Raw genomic sequence first — 6,000 nt, forward strand, 5'->3', positions numbered from 1 at the left:
GCTTTCGGGAGTTCCTGTGCGTGGAATGGGAATTTCGGGACCCTGTCGATCGATTTTCGAACTCTTCAGGCTGAGAATATCGGCGAAAAGCGGTCGTTGCGAGTGCAACGGTAGCGCGATTCGCGTCGAACGGGGCTCTCCGGTTCGGCAGCGGATGCGCCGCGCGCGATTATTCGTGGCAGGCGTGCGTGCGAGGGCGCTTATGCGCGCGCGCGCGCGTATGCGTGCACGTAAGTAGCTCACTCGCACACGAGTCGCCGAACTTCTTTCGTTCTCTCTTTTACCATCCCCGTCCGTCTCTGTCCGTCATTCCGGCGTTCGTTCTCGCTTCGATGCACTCCGGTCTCGTACCGCGAACTCGACGAACGTGTAGCTTTTTTACTACACTGACCTGGGTTAACTCGGCGCACAGTGCCGAATAATAAAACCGACGAAACCAGTGACCTCCTCTCTCTCTCTGGGTGCGCGAGCGCGCATGCAAAAACCAGAGTGTGCACGGTTTCGTACGTAGCGGCCGTGTCCCGTACGTGCGGTCACACATGCACGCCACACGACCAACCCACTCCGCCTTCCAGCCAAATATAAATGCGACGGTGTGCGCTGGTGCATCGTACACGCAGACGAGCGCGCGCCCGCAGAATGCACCGAGTGGCACACAAACGATCCAGTCCCGAGGGCAGGGCCACGGTCACCCGAAAATACGGCTCCACCGAGCTCTCACTCTCGTTCGCGTTCGTGTTCGCGCTCCTCCGCTTTCGCTCTCTCCTTCCCTCTCCCTCTTTCATTTTCCCCACCTCTTTTTATCCTTTTTAGCTTCACCCTCTTCTTCTCCCGTTTGCCTCGCTGCCTTTCAATGGCCCCGAGTCTCTGTATTCGCGTATTGTACGCGCTACCGGCTGATTCACGAATCGTGGACCTCTCCACTATTCGCGACCGTGGGATCCACGAACCGCCCTCAGTTTTTCTCTTTTTTGCGCCGTTCCGGTAAACGGGACCGACCCTTCAATAAACTTAATCATCGCGCAATCCTAAAACCCAATTCAATTTATAAATTATATCAAGATTATAAAATATTTATGCTCTGCATGGATTGCACGTGTTTCTATTGTAATCCGCCATGTTATATTAAAATACGGATTTATAAATTGTGATTGTGGAGTTGCAAAACCTGTCGAATCCCGTAAATCCAGCGTTAATTAATCTTTTTATGCAGTGCATAAGTGAAGCGTTTCCTTTATACGAAGAAACACCGTTTCCCGTTTTTGCGTACAGTTTTTCTTCGATCCGCCTTTGAAGTTGCATCTAGATTACGTCATTCTACTCGTGTGTACCCCGTTAAGTTGGCGCACGGAGATAAACTAGACCCCCGCTGGGATAAATTATGCGTTGCTACCTGATATAGGTTGTCTATTCTGACGAGGTATTATGCACCTTTCTGTTAGTGTCTCGAGAGTCTATCCTACATTTTTGTATCAATTATTTGCCACTCGACGGTGGGCGCGATCAATTTCTGACTTAACCCGCTACCATCGTTCGCTCGTAGAATACACCACACTGTGTTTGGAAGAATTTTATCGAATACGAAGAATAGAAAGTATTAAATACGCGAACTAAATATTTTAAAACGCGTGTTGCGTACCTATGCGGAGACTAGACTGTCGATGCATACTCGAGATGCGCGAGAACAAGGGAGAAATAAAGCGTACCGAGTGTGGAGAGGCTATTAACCCTTTGCAGACAGTGACTGCACACGGTAGACAAGATACTTTTACCGTCCCGGACCGCACGTCCGGAAATTCTCCGCAAAATCTGCCGCCACAAATTCACAAAAATGTCCTGAATGCATTCTGCAACGATTCGTCGGAATGAGTAAAATTTCTGTGACCCAACACCCTACTATTTATCGACTAATTGACTACGATCCGAACACCTACTACGAAATAATTTACTTAAATAGTATTCGTAAACGTTGATGGAAAACTCGGCCGACAGTGTTTAGAGCTCACAATTATCAGATCGTAGACTCGGGCAAACAAGAACGTTCTGCAATCTCGTTAACCGTATCGTTAATAAATACAATAAATGACCGACGTCCGAGGAACGCCAGAAGTCGCTGCAACGGGTCTCGAGCAACAGTTAATTTTGACTATTTGTACGCGATAAACTGGATAACTCTCGAGCGAATCTGATGGCATGCAACTTAAATATTAAGATGTAACGATCGACGGTACTTATGGAGTTTCTGAAGTTGATATAGACTCTATCAACTCGATCACAACAAATCTGCTAGAAATGCATCTATTTATTCCGGACGGTTGCTAGAGGAGATAACTGAAAGTTTCTCTACCATATCTTGGAATAACCAGTGTTAAACGATTTAATATCGTAAATATATATTTTTTTAAATAATGGGGGAATGTTATCGTCGCTCGGATCTCCGGATTATTGACCATTCTACGGTCATTGCTGCTATAACGTTCTTAAATATTTCTTTACGGGTTTAATATTTTAGCGAATTGTGGCGCTGTGCTAGTGATGGAAATGGATTAATTCGAATCGCGGGCGGGCTCGGTGACAGAAACCGCGAAACAACAGCGGCAGAGCCGAAAATGTTTGGAAACAGGCTCCGGCGGTTGGAAACACGTAACGGGGAAGGGTAACCGATGCCAGGCAGGAATTGCGATCGTACGTAGCCAGAGGACCGACAGGTTTTGTCGGGTGAGTGCAGGAGGGACGCAACACGCGTATGGCAGGAACGTGGAAGAGCGGTCCGGCGCGGCGCGGTGATTACGCGCTCGAGGCACTCTTGGAACAAAGCGCCCTCTGTCCCTCCGAACGCGCGACGACCTATCCCAATGCGTGGCAACGCGCGCGTGCACGCCGCAGACGCGAGCGGAATCGGCCTCGATTCCACTCCGCAACGCGGCTCGTGCAACTATGCAAACATATCGGGACGAACGAAAATATGCTTGCGCGACTTCCCCGCCGATATTCGATTTTTCAAAAAAACATCGACTTTCCATCGATTCGATTACATCAAAATCTACTTCGAACATCGTAAACAGTTGTTAACCCCCCCCCCCCCCCCCCATATAGCGATTAACTCTTCTCCTAAACAAGCTTTAAATATTTTAATACGTTCTGTTTTACATTATAATTATTATATAAAAGTCAACATCCGTATACGCAAAAAGACGAATATCATACTGCGAGATGTTCTTATACCTGGAAGAGCAAATCTCACGAATACCTTGAAATCTTTGAGGTGGATTTATACATTTGCATCAAACGACTAGAGACTAGAGTAGATTTAAAAAGTCGAGAGCCATCTAGGGAGGATCGATTTCCGTGGAATCGATTCGGAGTCGAGCAACTCTGGATCGAACGGGCGTCGATAATCTGGAGTCGTCCGAGCGCGACTCTGAGTCACTCGCGACAGTCAGGTGAGTCAATACGTCGCCCGCTCCGATAATAAGCGGCAACCAACACGCGCGAGCGTGTCCCTCGAATCTTGACGCGTAAAATCGAATTCGTCGACGGCGATGCAACGATGCGCAGAATTTTATCCGGCTATCTTTCCGTGCACCGCCGATGCGTACCTTCTCCGCATATCTCCGAACAACATCGAACGTTTTCGCTCGAATCTTCGATCATCCCTGGCATCCGTGCTCTACCGCGATCGCGATAACGCTTTCCAACGAATGTGGGCCACACTCTTTGCCCGACTTTCCGAAAACGCTACTTTCAATAAACAACACGAGGATCGTATCTCTTGCAGTTCTCAAATTTTTTTGAATTTACGTAATTATAGACTTGGAGAAAAGTAATGCAATTCTTTTACTACGATTTACAACGCGATCCTCTTCAGGATAACAAACAAAATTTTGGAGCTAATTTTCCCATTTACTAAAATTTGTTTACAAAATACGAATCTTCTTTACGTTCCTTTTTCCTGATTTCTATTTCGTTATTTTCGTATAGCGTTTACTGCCTTATTTATTATTCCAAAGAGGGTCACGTAACCCAGTGACCGAAACGTCGAATCAATCACGTTATATCAGTATGGAGAAGTCTGTATCGCCAATGAAAATCTCCGCTTTCGCGTTATATCTCATATATCTATCAAAGCAAAGAAATTGCATTTCTTTCCTCAAATACAGCTAATCTTCGGATGCAAAGATATCTGTATTTATATAACACAGAAATATTACAAACAAATTTCTTCCCAAAGAAATAAGAAAATATTAATGTTTTAACATTGATCGACAAAACAAGAAATATTTTTGTAACAGTGAGATATAATTACAATAAAACATAATCGTGTAAAGATTTTTAACAAGTGTCTAAAGATACAGATATCGTTCGTGTTCGTTGATTGATTATTACGTTTCTCAAAAACAAAAGGAATCAAGCTTGGCGTCTCGAGCGAGCCATTTTTTCCTCGTGGGCCCGGTTTCGTGGATTCGAGCGTGGCGATTCGATGCTTCCTACGCGAATAACGCTCCGTCTGGCGCCTTTGTTCCGGCTCGGCGAGACAAGTTTCGAAGGTTGCTTTGGTACCGGGCGCGAAATTTTCTGTCGTCGCGTTGCAATAGGAAAGTCGCGAGGCGAAATACTCACCGACTCTGTTCGATTGTGTGCACAGCTGCGAAGTTCGGGGCCGATCGTCGACCAAAACAGAGCGTCCCTGGTGACTCGGGCACGCGTTGTCGACGCACGCGTGCCTTTTTCACGCGAGAGAGGATCGTGAACGTGCTGGTAGCTCGGTCCCACCCGAAAACCACTGGATCCCGTCAAAAGTAATCCTGAATCGATTCTTGCACGCGCCGTAGATGGATTATAACTTGCAAACGATCGGTCGTGATGACAGACGCCGACGCACTTCGTCTTACGAGACTCCCGCCGCGACTTGTTTTCGTTGCACCAATTCACAGAATTTAGCTGTTTTGTATGTAAAGGTTGATTTATGCGTCAGATACGTTTATCGGTTGCACTCGTGTCGGCAAACGGTATTGTTACGGGTTATTCACTTCCAAACATCGACCGTGAAAAACAACGGATCGGCCTCGTCGATTAGGATCGACGCGAAAATTCTGTCTCCGCGACGGACCGGCGGGAATCTTGGTCGCTCGATCGCGCACAATACAGAAACTGCACTTGGATGGATATCGCACTTTAAGTACCATTCGATAAACGATAAGAACTAGCTGGTAAAAAGGGTTATCTGACATCCGATAATTTTCACCGCGTTCGATACCGGCGTGTCGTGCACGGGATGCACCCAACGCCACGATTACGTAAGTTTCCTCTATCGAGGTCGCGTGAAAAACACACACACACACGCGCACGCACGCACGCGCTTGCTCACAAATTTAAACAACGGAATTCCGAGAGGACGAATATATTTGAATTCGGCGCGATCTTGGCGCTTCCAACACACGCGCGCGCCTCGAGCGAGCAGCGAATTTTGTTTCGGTCGTCTGTAGTTCGTAGGAAAATGGGCCGTTTAGGGCCGTCGCGTCGCCCAGCGTCGTTCGACTCCGTATCGCGTGCACGCCGAAGAAACTGCACCTCGTGCGTGGAAAGCGCAGTTTAAGTGCCGGCCGCGAAGCTGATTCGCCAGCTTTGCTTAAAGTGTCTCTGTTTCGCTGACTCGGACATGTTGTTCCGTACTGGCCGTCTGCACGTTCCGTGCATCCAGATAACACCCGTCGATTCACTAACCTACCTCACTCCTCCGCTACAGGGTGGTCCAAATTCTGCCTCGCTGCGCCGTGCACCTCCACCGATGCGCTCCAACGCAGACGCGAGCCATACACCACCGTCCATAACCGTTTGGACGCCTGGTGGGCTCGCGTTCAAACGTCCGCACACGGAACGTATCTATTCGAAACTTCTTTCTTTTTTGCTTTTCCGTACGTGTCTTGTCCCCACGATCTTACGAACTCTTCGACTCATTATTATCTTCCAATCGTCCCAAATAACTCCGAACATACTTTC

At 47.6% G+C, this 6,000-nt stretch overlaps 1 protein-coding gene across 1 annotated transcript in view; it reads right to left on the reverse strand.

The window, feature by feature from the left end:
* Eip93f (Ecdysone-induced protein 93F) overlaps window positions 1-5,643 on the reverse strand; it is an 86,900-nt gene extending 81,257 nt beyond the window's left edge. Inside the window, exon 1 of the mRNA XM_076774200.1 lies at window positions 4,621-5,643. The gene's annotated coding sequence lies outside the window, so the exon portion shown is untranslated. The remainder of the gene's footprint in view (window positions 1-4,620) is intronic.
* Between the last annotated feature and the right edge of the window lie 357 nt (window positions 5,644-6,000).

Source organism: Colletes latitarsis, chromosome 10 (assembly GCF_051014445.1).
Source record: "Colletes latitarsis isolate SP2378_abdomen chromosome 10, iyColLati1, whole genome shotgun sequence".
Lineage (NCBI taxonomy): Eukaryota > Metazoa > Arthropoda > Insecta > Hymenoptera > Colletidae > Colletes > Colletes latitarsis.